General features: G+C 43.4%; 1 long non-coding RNA gene and 1 pseudogene across 1 annotated transcript in view; both read right to left on the bottom strand.

Moving 5' to 3' along the window:
* Window positions 1-1,919: 1,919 nt before the first annotated feature.
* LOC141277591 (uncharacterized) overlaps window positions 1,920-12,985 on the bottom strand; it is a 46,298-nt gene continuing 35,232 nt past the window's right edge. Inside the window, exons 2-3 of the long non-coding RNA XR_012329212.1 lie at window positions 10,605-10,684; window positions 1,920-2,505 (exon numbers count right to left, since the gene is read on the bottom strand). This is a non-coding gene — a long non-coding RNA (uncharacterized lncRNA). The remainder of the gene's footprint in view (window positions 2,506-10,604; window positions 10,685-12,985) is intronic.
* Window positions 2,616-3,360, bottom strand: LOC101329127 (THO complex subunit 7 homolog pseudogene; annotated as a pseudogene).

The following is a 12,985-nucleotide window of genomic DNA, read 5'->3' on the forward strand; positions in this document are numbered from 1 at the left end:
TCTGATCCAACCTCTTAATTTTACACTTACAGAACTGGAGCTCAGAGAAAGAAAGTGATGTGGCCAAGGTCACAAAGTTGTGTTAGTGAACTGGGCAGATGGACGGGCTTCAGAAAGAAGCCACATAGGCCCCTAGAGAGAACAGCCCCAGGTGTTAGCCTAGATAAGGTCTGCAAATACTTGGTGCCACTTAACCACTGCAAATACAGCTGGCCCTCCATGTTGGCAGATACTGCATCTGAGGATTCAACCAACCATAGATTGAAAATATATATTTTTAATTTTTCAGAAAGTTCCAAAAGGCAAAACTTGAATTTGCCTTGCTCTGGCAACTATTTCCATAGCATTTACATTGTATTTACAACTATTTTCATAGTATTTATATTGTATTAGGTATTATAAGTAATCTAGAGATGATTTAAAGTATATGGGAGGATGTGCATAGGTTATATGCAAATACTATGCCATTTTATATAAGAAACTTGAGCATCCACGGATTTTGCTATTCATGGGGGTCCTGAAACCAATTCCTCATGGATACAGAGGGATGATTGTATATAGTGCCTTATACCCATTCCTGTGCCTATGGTGGACATTACTAATTGGTCACTGCACCCCAACTTCAGTGCTGACTCAACCTCAAAATCCGTCTTAAACTGAGCACTCTAGGCAGTATTGACACGGAAATGAAAGCAATTTGTAATTTCAGGCCTAGAATAACAGCTGTGTGTCACAAAAGGGTAGAAGTAGTTCTAATCGGTTAGATGTCATTATCTAGGGCTCTTTGGTTGCAAGCAACAAAAGGAAGAGTTGCCCTCAGAAGGGGAAGAAACCAGGACGTCTCTGTAGACCTAAACAGTATAAGTTTGTGACCCTTCCTCACAAGAGCACTGCCACTCATGAGACTCAGCTCCAATGACTGGCACCCAAGCTTTGTTGCTTTGAGTATCCCATTATCAAACTCCCCAGAGAGTGAAGTTGATTGGACCAACTTGGAACAAATTTTTAAACCCTGGAACAATAAGTGATGGAGGGAAGACAGGGTCATATAGCACAGGGCAGACTTGACTATTAGGCCTGTGAATTGGGGCATGCCCAGAGATGCTTTCAGCTGCAATTAATCGAAAACACATCAGAAGTGACTTAAGCTAGGAGGAAAATTCATTGTTTTACCAATATCATGTCTAGGAATATGGAGTTCTGGGATTGGTTAATTCACCACCAAGGACCCAACATATTTCCATCTGTTAGCAAAAAAAAAAAAGTGAGGAAATAGCTATTGGCTAGACAATCAGCAGTGACTATCACAAGCATGTTGCTGTGAGCCAAATCACCACCCCAAGAGGTGTCTACCCTAGATATGCTTCAGGAAAACCAAAAGAGACCGAGAGAAACAGGACGGGGTGAAGGTAGGCTTTTCAGAGACTAAAGCCATAGAGGTCTCTAAGAGGAGTTACAGAAACCCCTGCAAGGCCCCCTGAAGTGCAAGAAAGGCCTCTTGAGGGCTAGATAAGTGCTTTCTTCATACATGGGACCAGGAACCAGGGTAGTTCTCTCAGGGGCCAGCAGAGCTACTCAGGACAAGTATAAAGTTTCCTAGGACCAGGAGATAATCTGGAAATGTTCCCACCTCACCCCCTGTCCAAAGCTAAATTAACAAAGCAGGTTCTGGGAAGGATGGAGAATCCCATCAGCCCTAATGATGGCACCAACCCAAACTTTCCAGGCAATGAGTCTGAGTAGCGTGGTTGAGACAGGATTGAGGCCAAGACTAGGAATAGGATTGAGTGCCCTATAAACTGTGCCAGCCAAGCCCATCAGTGGAAAGATCTGAGTTCCATTAGGAAAAGGAATGTCTTCTATAAACTCATTTATTTCTAGGGTTCTGGAATTTTTAAAAATTTGTGTGTTCCCCTCAATTTCTTTTTTTTTTCTAGAAAGTTTTGCATATTGATTTTACTTTGCATCTTGTAATTACCTCTGATATCAGTGATTCTTAATATCATGGAACCTCTCCCACAATAAGCATACACCACAAACATTTTGTACATAATTTCACCAAGTTCACGGCCCTCCTGAGAGCCTATTCATGGACTTCATTTTCAAAAGTGGTAATGATTTCCAGAAATTTACTAATTTTCTCAGGTAAATCCTAGAAATGCCACCTTCTCACTATCTTCCACTTATTTTGTGAGCAAATCAATGTTACCAGTTAAAAACTACCTAGAATACCAATGAGCACTAACATATCTGGCTTGAAAATACTTCATTAAACATTTTTGGATGTTGCTTCCTAACTTTTAAGTATAAAAAAGGCATTTCAGGGCTTCCCTGGTGGCGCAGTGGTTGAGAATCCGCCTGCCGATGAAGGGGACATGGGTTCCTGCCCTGGTCCGGGAAGATCCCACATGCCACGGAGCGGCTGGGCCCGTGAGCCATGGCCGCTGAGCCTGCGTGTCTGGAGCTCCGCAACGGGAGAGGCCACAACAGTGAGAGGCCCGCGCACTGCAAAAAAAAAAAAGGCATTTCAATAAAAACAAACATATAATGAAGTCATCTCCCTTTGTGTGAAGCAATATGAATGAACTGTGAATTAAAATTTAACAGCAACGTAGTTCACTGCCAAAACTTTAATTGTCTCAAGAACACAACAAATTCTGAACACACTAAGATCATGTTGCTACTTCAGTATTCTTGGGAATGGTGAGTGATGAGTTAGTCTATGGTTTAGGATCAGTTCCCATGCTTGTTTCTTGAGCTGCTTCTACCTCTGAGAGCTTTTCATCATTTTCCAGTGCTTGCTGAAGTTCGCGGATGGTAGTAAAAAGAACGTGAAACTGTTTTCTTCTCAATTCTAGCTTATCTTCAACACTTTGTTTAACACGTGAAAGATGCTCTAATTCTTTTCCCAGAGCCTCTATTTCCTTTAATGTCTCATGCCTGTCTGGATGACGCTGGATCGCTTTTGCCAATGCATCATATTCTTGGCGATTTTTTCGTATTTGTTTTGCTTGAAGAATTTGCTTTTTGAACTCAGCAATTTTTTCATGTGCTCCAGCAATGTTACCTTCTATTTCTTTGTAAGTTTTTTCATAATTTTCCACTTCTTTGAGATTCATATTATATACCAGCAAAGTTTTGCCCATTGAAAGTTCACATTGGGACAGTGTGCTCAGCATTTGTTGGTACTGGCTGTACCCCTCTTCCTGGGCTCCAGAGTAGCACCATTTAATGAAACTTTTCACTAGCAGATTAATTCTCTCATCATCTCCAGCACCCTCTCCGTCGATTAGGAGACGCTTCCGTATGACTTCGTCGTCGGTCATGGCGTGAGCGGCAGCGGCGACGGCGTGAGCGGCGGCGGCGACGGCGCAAGCGGAGGCGGCGACGGCGCAAGCGGAGGCGGCGGTTGGCGGTGGTGGAGGTCAAACTCCCACAATGCAGCTGGGTAAACAGCAATGGCGGAGGAGGCGGAGGCGCACGCGGCGGCGCACGCGGCCGCCCGCTCCGTCGCCTGAGCTGCGTCGCGTCGCGCCGCGCCGCCGCCGCCGCCGCCGCCGCCGCCGCCGCCGCCGCCGCCGCCGCCGCCGCCGCCGCCGCCGCGGGACCTGCGCTCCGCGCGCTCCCCGAACTCCTCCCCTCAATTTCTGAAAAAGATTTCTTTTGCAAACTCCCATCTGATCTCAGATCAGTTCAGGTGAAAAGGCATTTGGCCACAGACAGGTCAAGACAGCTAGGAAGATGATCAAGCTCCCAAACAGGAGGAATGGAGGTGGCTGTGATCGGCCACTTGGGGTCTTGGGATGAGAAGATGAAACCGAGGTAGATCAAGAGGTACCATTTCTATGAGATTAAGGTCCTTTCCGGACATTCCCCTCATGGAAAGGGGATGTACATGTCTGTGGTCTGTAGATAGAACACTATTTGAGGGCTTTGGGCCTGAATGAATGATAGAGCTGATGAGGATTCAGGTTGGGGCCCTTTTGAGGAAAGACTATCCCCTAGGGAGTTTCAGTTCTTTACTCTTTTTCACCTTTGCCTCTACCTTGAAGATAAATGTGAATGTGCATGTTCCCAAATCTCAAAGAGCCCCAGTTTTCTCATTTTTAAGTTAGAGATACCAAGTAGGGAATGCTGCAAGGATTAAATGAGATAATATGCCAAGTGTTTAACATTCTTGGCCCAGAGCAGGTGGTCAAAGAGTCGATAAAATCAATAAAACATACTTTCTTTTTTCCTTATTTCAGTGTGTATGTATGTATGTGTGTGTGTGTATCCTTCTGCCAGACACTGGATACTCTGCTAGGGGCTGGGTATTCAGAGATGAAATTATACAGTCCCCCTGCCCTCGAATATCTTGAAGTCTAAAAAAGAAGAGAGTTAAGGAAACATCATTTACAATGAAGTCTCTAGTAAGGGTATATATGCGTAAGTTCAGTGGTAATATGGAGAAAGTGAAGCCAGAGTCTACTTGAGGAATTCAGGGAGGGCTTTACAGAGGAGGTAGCATTTAATCTGGGCTCTGAAGGATGAGTAGGAATTTGTTCAGTGGACAAGCATGGGGAGAGTCTTCAAGACAGAGGAAACAGTACTGCAAACCACAGAGGTATGGGAGAGCATACCTAATTCAGTACTGCTGGAGCTTTACCTGTTACCATATCAGGCAAAAAAGGTAAATTTAATCCTATAGTCTGAATAATTTTGAGCAGGAAAGTGGCTTATCACATTAGCAGTGATATTTTAGGATGGAGGGATACTGAAATTAGAGGTTAGAGGAAAGATTACTATTTTGGACAAGATGGGACCTCAACTGGAGCACTGGCAAATGGAGATGAAGAGGAGGAGGTGGATTGGACAGTTATTGAGAAAACAGAACCTTTAAAACTTGGTGATGAGTTGGTTGTGGAGAATGAGGGAGAAGAGGCATCTAGTATATGTCTGGTGTCTGGGTAGCTGTGTAGATGATGGTAACACGCACTGGGATAGGCAACACGAGAGGAAGAGGGAACACAGTGTGGGGCAGGGAGGAGATGATGAGTTCCATTTTGAAATGTTAAGTTGAAGAGCCTATGGGATGTTCAAGTGGAGATCTTCACAGTCAGCACAGGATTGAAATCTGAGCTAGAAATGGAAATGTAGAAAATATCAGCAACAGTGAAAAGGAGAAGAGGAAAAGCAACATTAAAAGGTAGACAGAGGCCCTTTGGAAGACAGTCTGGTAATTCTTCAAAAGGTTAAACATGGAGTTACCATTTGACCCAGCAATTCTTCTCCTAGGTGTATACTCAAGAGAAATGAAAACATATGTCCACACAACAACTTGTACACAAGTGTTCCTAGCAGCACTATTCACAACAGTCAAAAGTTGGAAATAACTGAAACGTCCATCAATGGATGGATGGATAAACCAATTGCGGCCTATGCATACAATGCAATATTGTTCAGTTAGAGAAAGAATGAAGTAGTGACACAAACTTTGACAACTATGCTAAGGGAAAGAAGCCAGACACAAAAAGCCACATATTGTTTTTCACATAATTCCATTTATATGAAATGTCTGGAATAGGCAAATCCAGAGAGACAAAGTAGATTAGGTGTTTCCTAGGGCTGGTGAGGATTGAGAAATTGGGGGTGGTGGCTAAGGGGTATGGAGTTTCTTTTGAGGATAATGAAAGTGTTCTGAAATAGACAGTGGTGAAAGTTACACAACTTGGTGTTTACATTAAAAACCACTGAATGGCATACTTTATTTTTTTTAACATCTTTATTGGGGTATAATTGCTTTACAATGGTGTGTTAGTTTCTGCTTTATAACAAAGTGAATCAGTTATACATATACATATGTTCCCATATCTCTTCCCTCTTGCGTCTCCCTCCCTCCCACCCTCCCTATCCCACCCCTCCAGGCGGTCACAAAGCACCGAGCCGATATCCCTGTGCCATGCGGCTGCTTCCCACTAGCTATCTACCTTACGTTTGTTAGTGTATATATGTCCATGCCTCTCTCTCGCCCTGTCACAGCTCACCCTTCCCCCTCCCCATATCCTCAAGTCCGTTCTCCAGTAGGTCTGTGTCTTTATTCCTGTCTTACCCCTAGGTTCTTCATGACATTTTTTTCCTTAAATTCCATATATATGTGTTAGCATACAGTATTTGTCTTTTTCTTTCTGACTTACTTCACTCTGTATGACAGACTCTAGGTCTATCCACCTCATTACAAATAGCTCAATTTCGTTTCTTTTTATGGCTGAGTAATATTCCATCGTATATATGTGCCACATCTTCTTTACCCATTCATCCGATGATGGGCACTTAGGTTGTTTCCATCTCCGGGCTATTGTAAATAGAGCTGCAATGAACATTTTGGTACATGACTCTTTTTGAATTTTGGTTTTCTCAGGGTATATGCCCAGTAGTGGGATTGCTGGGTCATATGGTAGTTCTATTTGTAGTTTTTTAAGGAACCTCCATACTGTTCTCCACAGTGGCTGAACCAATTCACATTCCCACCAGCAGTGCAAGAGTGTTCCCTTTTGTCCACACCCTCTCCAGCATTTATTGTTTCTAGATTTTTTGATGATGGCCATTCTGACTGGTTAAAAAAACCACTGAATGGCATACTTTAAATGGGTGAGCTATATGGTGTGTGAATTATATCTCAATAAAACTGTTACTAAATTTATTTTAATATGGGCAGAGAAAGAAAGACTATCAGAGAAAATGGTAAAGGAAAACCCCAGAGGTAGGATAACCCAGAGCAAGCACTGAGGCAGATACACAGAAAATAAGAGCAGGTCAAGAGAATTTTTCACAACAAGGGTCAAATGCCATGGACAAGCCATGTATGATCACGACTGCCTTTCTTCTTTGCTCCCCTATTTTTCCTCTTGTCTGGGTAAGGGGACATCTCCACTGTGATCCTTAGAAGGCAGGAGGGTCTGGGCTCTCTCACACTCAGGCCCTACGACCTGTACTTATGCAAAAGTCTGGCAGCGTATGAACAAAACAGAAGCTTGTTTATACAAAGGCAGGGACCACATAAGAGGAAAGGATAAGGTTATTACCAATGAGAAATCTTAAGATAATTATCCAGTCTCTTCCAGGTGACCAGTTTTATCCTGGAAGGAATATGAATTTTGTCAGTAGCTGGTGCAAAGCTAAATGCCAGTGGGGCATGATATGATGAAGTAGAATGGTCCTTGAATACCCTTCACTTTGGCAAAGTCATCATCAAAGAGCACTAAGTCATTTCCTATGCAAGACCCTACATAAAGTATTTTAACCAACTGGATCTTTTGCCTTCAATTCTTCCTTGAATGGAGTTTATAATCAAAATCCATGAAGGCCAAGTGTACACTGGACCACGAGTTCTACCCGTGAAAAGATCACTAGTCATTCATTTCTCTACATCCAGCATCCCACAGGGGACTTGATACAATATAGGTGTTCAGTAAGGATTCCTTAACTGACCAATTGACTGACTGAATAAATGAATGAAGCAAGTGGACATACATTAACAAAAGAGCAACATGTGTAAAGGTTGGAAAATAGGAGAAATTAAATTCCTACAGTAGAGGGGCATGGAAGTGAGGGAAGATACTGAAAGTTCCAGGTTTAGTTGAGGGGAGCCTAGTTTGCCTTGCCAGTTCAGGCCAGGCAGGGAAAGTTCCTGAGTGGAGCTGACCTAATCTGAGGCAGTAGGGAGTGATGACCCAGGGGAAAGCAGAAAGGCATGCCCAGCCCACAGGCACGCCAATCCAAACACTGCACCCAACACACACAGCAAAACTGCAGGCCCAATTTGGCCTAAGGGCCATACTTGGTAGCCTTTGGGAAGGCTTCTTAAGAGGAGGTGGCGGTCAGAGATGTTTGGATGAAGAGAGAAAACTTGTGTGTTTTGAGGAGTCCACATTCCAGGGTCGAGTTGGGACAGATTGCTCAAAGGATGGGAACTTTGAGTTAGGGACACCAAGAGGCAAGGAAGAAAAAAGAGATTGGAGAAATGAGGTTAGCTGGAGCTTCCAGGAAGGAGACAAAGTCCCAGTAAGAGAACAATGGAGAAGCCACCCCAGGAGAAAGAGACAGAATTTGGACTGGACTCATAGCACTTTTAGCATAATATCACAAAATATTTGCTGAGGTGCTTGTCTTACCACCAGACCGAGCACAGGGCCCTCGTCTGATTGTTCTGAGCATGTGCCCTGATGCCTGACAATGTCTGCAGACTGAATGAAAGGTTGGATGAATGGATGACTGAATGAGAAGAAGAGGTGTATTTAACATGGTAGACAGCTTAGGAAACCACCCAAAAGAAGAAAAAAGTTCTTTGTGCAGAGATGTTTATTACAGCATCATCTGTAATGGTGAAAAATTGGAAATACTTAAGTAAATGATGGCACATCCACTCAATGGAATATTATGTGGCCATTAAAATGACAATTATAAAGACACTGTAGCAACACAGCAAATGATTATGATATAATGCTAAGTGACACAAGCAGATGAAATTGCATCTATGCCGTGATTATAAGTATGTAAAAATGATGTATGCATACGGCCAAGCCCTGGAAAGGGGAGCATAAAAATGAAAACAGGTGACTCATGGGGTGGCAGGATGATCAATGAATTATTTTTTCTTTTCTTTTGATTTGTGTTGATGTCATTTATGCCTTTACAAAGGAAAAAATAAAGTTGATAGGTGGCAAACTGAACCATGACCTTGAAAATTGAACAGAAAGACCTGGTGCCAGAGATGGGAATTCCTACAAAATGATGTTGCCAAGGTGAAAGAAGGCTAAGGCTGGAGGTGAGGCTGCAGGCATAGAAAGGAAGGGGTGAGTTAGGGAGATGTATGCAGTTATTGTCTGCAAATATGTGACCTGGGCAGGTTGTAACTGTACTGGAAGCAAGAGAGTAGGGAATTTGAAATAAGAAGACCAAAGTTCTGCTGCTTACTGTGTGATCTTTTGGGCAGGTTTATGAACCTCTGAGCCTCAGTTTGGTAATCTGTAAAATGGAGCTAAAGATCGTTAATTCACAGGGTTGTTTTGAGGATTAAGTGGAAGAGAATGTATAAGAAAGCCCTTTGTAAATGACAAAGCCTATACAACTGTAAACAGCTATTACCATTCTCATCATCAGTATAGTTATTATGTCTCCCAACTTGGCTTGAAATTCCATACATAAGAGATTTATTTCAATAACAAGCACATACTTCTGTAATAAACTGAAGGAGGAGCTATCAGTCATTCAAGAGTCAATAAAGCCTAGTTCGTGGTTGTCAACTCTGGCTGCTATTAGAATCACATGGGGAGATTTTATTAATTGATGCCCAGGCCACACGCCTAAGCCATTAAGGCAGAATCTCTGGAGATGGAAGCCAGGCAGGGGTATTTTTTAAAGCTCGCAACCTGGGACTTCCCTGGCGGTCCAGTGGTTAAGGCTCTGCACTTCTTAATGGTCGGGGATGCAGGTTCGATCCCTTGCTCAGGGAACTAAGATCCCGCATGCTGTGCGGTGTGGCCAAAAGAAAAACAAGGCTCCCAAGCTGCAGCTGGGATTAAGAGCTATTGGCAAGTAGGCCCTGAATCCGGGCAGCCCTGACTTCAAATTCCAGGTTAAATTTTGTCTCTTCCTCTCATAGACATAGAGAAGAGACATGTGGTTGCCAAGGGGGAGGGGGCTTGGGGGAGGGGGCTTGGGGGGAAGGCTGGAGTGGGAGTTTGGGTTTAGCAGATGCAAACTAGTATATATAGAATGGATAAATAACAAGGTCCTACTGTATAGCACAGGGAACTATATTCAACATCCTGTGATAAACCATAATGAAAAGAATATAAAAAGAATGTATATATATGTGTAACTGAATCTCTGCTGTACAGCAGAAATTACATTGTAAATCAGCTATACTTCAATAAAAAAAATTATCTCCTCCACTTACTGAGTGTGTGATCTTATTACATACTCAAAACCTCACTTCCCTTATTTTGAAATACAAACAATGGTACCTACATCATAGGGTAGTGGTGAGGATTAAAGGAGTTAACACATGTGAACAACTTTAGCACAATGCCTGGCCCACAGTAAGTGCTATGTGGTGTTCACTAGTTTTGTTTGTTATTTGTAGGCTCTGCTCCAACCTCATCATGAGGGACCTGTCTTGACCTTAGCAGAGGGAAGAGAAGGTACGGCATGGAGTCTGCTTTATCACCAGTTTTGCTCTGACTTTCTAACTCCAAGCCCCCAGTGGCTGGTCTCTTTGCTCAGATGTTCTAATACCTGGAACTTGAATCCCCGACATACGACTTTTACAGCTGGCCCTCTTTAATGAAAATTGGCTTTCCCTAGAGATCTCAAATGCCCATTTCTCTCTTCAACCTCCAGGCCTACCATGTGCTATGGACTAGTCTTGGTTGTTGCTTGAATAATAAGCCTGTCAATTAGTCCAGATTCCACCTGCCCACTTTCACCTAAGCCTTGCCCAGTCGGGTCCCACCCAACCCAAATCTTGCTTCTGAAGCATTTCTGAAAAGAAAACTCACCAGATTTGTATACTCTCTGTCTTTCTGGAACAAAGGACAGACATAGCACCCCAGATTTCTTACCTAATGGGCAGGTGAGAAGGTAGTAGAAAGAGGCTGGGCATCTCTCTTGAGTGTGTACAATCTACGTCGGTGACGGGCATCTGTAATAAATAAAACTGCCTGAATATTTTTTGTACTCTGTATAAATTTCCTATGGCTGCTGTAACAAATTACCACAAACTTGGTGGCTTAAAACAACACACATTTGGGGGACTTCCCTGGTGGTCCAGTGGTTAAGACTCCATGCTCCCAATGCAGGGACCCAGGTTCAATCCCCGGTCAGGGAACTAGATCCTGCATGCCGCAACTAACACCCAGCACAGCCAAATAAATAAATACTTTTTTTTAAAAACACATTTTTTTACAGTTCTGTAGGTCAGAAGTCCAAAATCAGTCTCCCTGGGCTGAACTCAAGGTGTCAGTAGGGCCACGCTCCCTCTGGAGGCTCTAGGGGGTGAATCCAGTCCTTTCCTCTTCCAACTTCTGGTGGTTGCCAGCATTCCTTGGATTGTAGCTGCATCACTCCAATCTCTGCTGCCTTGGTCATATCGCCTCGTCAATGTTATATCTGACTCCCTCTTATAAGGACACATGTGATTGCATTTAGGGCCCACTCAGACAATCCAGGATAATCTCCCTACCTCAAGATCCTTATATTAACCACAGCTGCAATATCCTTTTCTGCCATATAAGCTAGCATTCACAGGTTCAGGGGATTCCAACGTGGATAATTTTGGGGACCATTATTCAGCCTTCCACACACTCCAAGGTGTTTTCTCCTTTAATTCCCCTCAAGCCCTCTGCCTGGTTCCCTCCTGCCTGAGAAATGAAGCCATTCAAGCTTCACGGATTTTGTTTGTGTCTTTTCTGTGTGTGTTTATGGTCTGTTTGCTGTCTGTTATTCGTTTGAATGGCGATTGCAGGACCCTGAGCACCCAGTGGCATGGGAATTTTAGCATTCTTATGAGAGATTCCCCTCCTTTGGCTGTGTGAATCTGGGCCTCGCTGGAGCAGGCCCTAAAGGGGCTTAATATTTTGTTTCTCTGGAAAGATTGGATAATTGCTGGCCTGGAGCTTCCTGCCCCTGCCTGAGTCCCATACCCTACCTTTCTGATTCAGTTCCTTCCTGTTAGTACCTACTCCTTAGACATAGCCCAGTAGCCCACTCTGTGCCATGGCTTCTGTGTTGGAGATATTATATCAATAATAGCAGGGGAGAGAGAAAAATCTGATTCCAATGCAGCATTCCGAGTGTGATACTAGGAATCCTAAGGTGTTAAGACCCCACCGAGAAGGGCCCCTGACACAGATGCGAGTTGTGTGCAGGTGGTCAGGAATCCCTGAACTGCCTCTAATAGAATGGCTATCTCAGTTGCCCTAAATCTCCCTGCCCCAAGATGCTCTAGGGCGTAGTACAGGTACGGCAGTTCGTGCACTTGGAGTCCTGGCTTTCTCATTAGATTGCTACATGGCTTTGCCAGGTTACTCTAATCTTCTGAGCCTCAGTTTCTTCTTGTGCTAAAATTGAGAAGGAAGTTACATTAATAATAGAACTCATATTAATAATAGTTATATTAATAACTCATATCATAATGGTAATAACTCATATCATCATAACTCATATCATAATAGCTATATTAACGGGTTGTTGTGAGGATTTGGAGAACAGGATATGTGAAGGGCTTTATAAAATATAAAGCACCATAACCTGTTCTGGTGGTTATTCTTAGCTCACCAATCACTCAGTCTTTTCCTTCCTTGCCTGCTCTCCAGCTTCCTGCAGGCTATTTCATGCCAATCTTCTGTTTTAGCTAATTCAGTCCTGCTTCTTTCATTGTTTCCTGACCCATTCCTTGCTCTACACACACAAGGGAACCATTTGTTTCTCACCTGTTATTCTGCTTCCAGTCAATCTCTTGCCAGTCATACATTAACAATTAGAAACAAGCCCATTTATAGAGAAGCACTACTTCAAAGGGGGTTTGTTTATCAGCCTTCCAAATTTCTGCCCAGTCTAGAGGAGATTTCTCTACTGGATTCCAGCCACTCATGTGGTCAGCCAATACTTACTGAGCATCTACTATGGACCAGGTACTGTGTTAAGCACTAGGCTTACAAGTGAGAATAAGACAGTCCTAGTCTCTGGCCTCAAGGGAGCTCACAGGCTGGTGGAGGGGTCAGACAAGCAAACGAGTGATTCAAGTTTAGTGTGAAGGTGCCATTAGAAGAAAGCACAAAGTTTTGGAGGAGCAGATGAAGGGGCAGTAGACTCAGTGGGTAGGTGTCCTCAAGAGAGGCCTCCCAGTATGGGACTAGTGGATGCAAACTATTATATATAGAATGGATAAACAACAAGGTCCTATTGTACAGCACAAGGAACTATATTCAATATCCTGTGATAA

The sequence above is a fragment of the Tursiops truncatus genome, chromosome X (assembly GCF_011762595.2).
Source record: "Tursiops truncatus isolate mTurTru1 chromosome X, mTurTru1.mat.Y, whole genome shotgun sequence".
Taxonomy (NCBI): Eukaryota; Metazoa; Chordata; class Mammalia; order Artiodactyla; family Delphinidae; genus Tursiops; species Tursiops truncatus.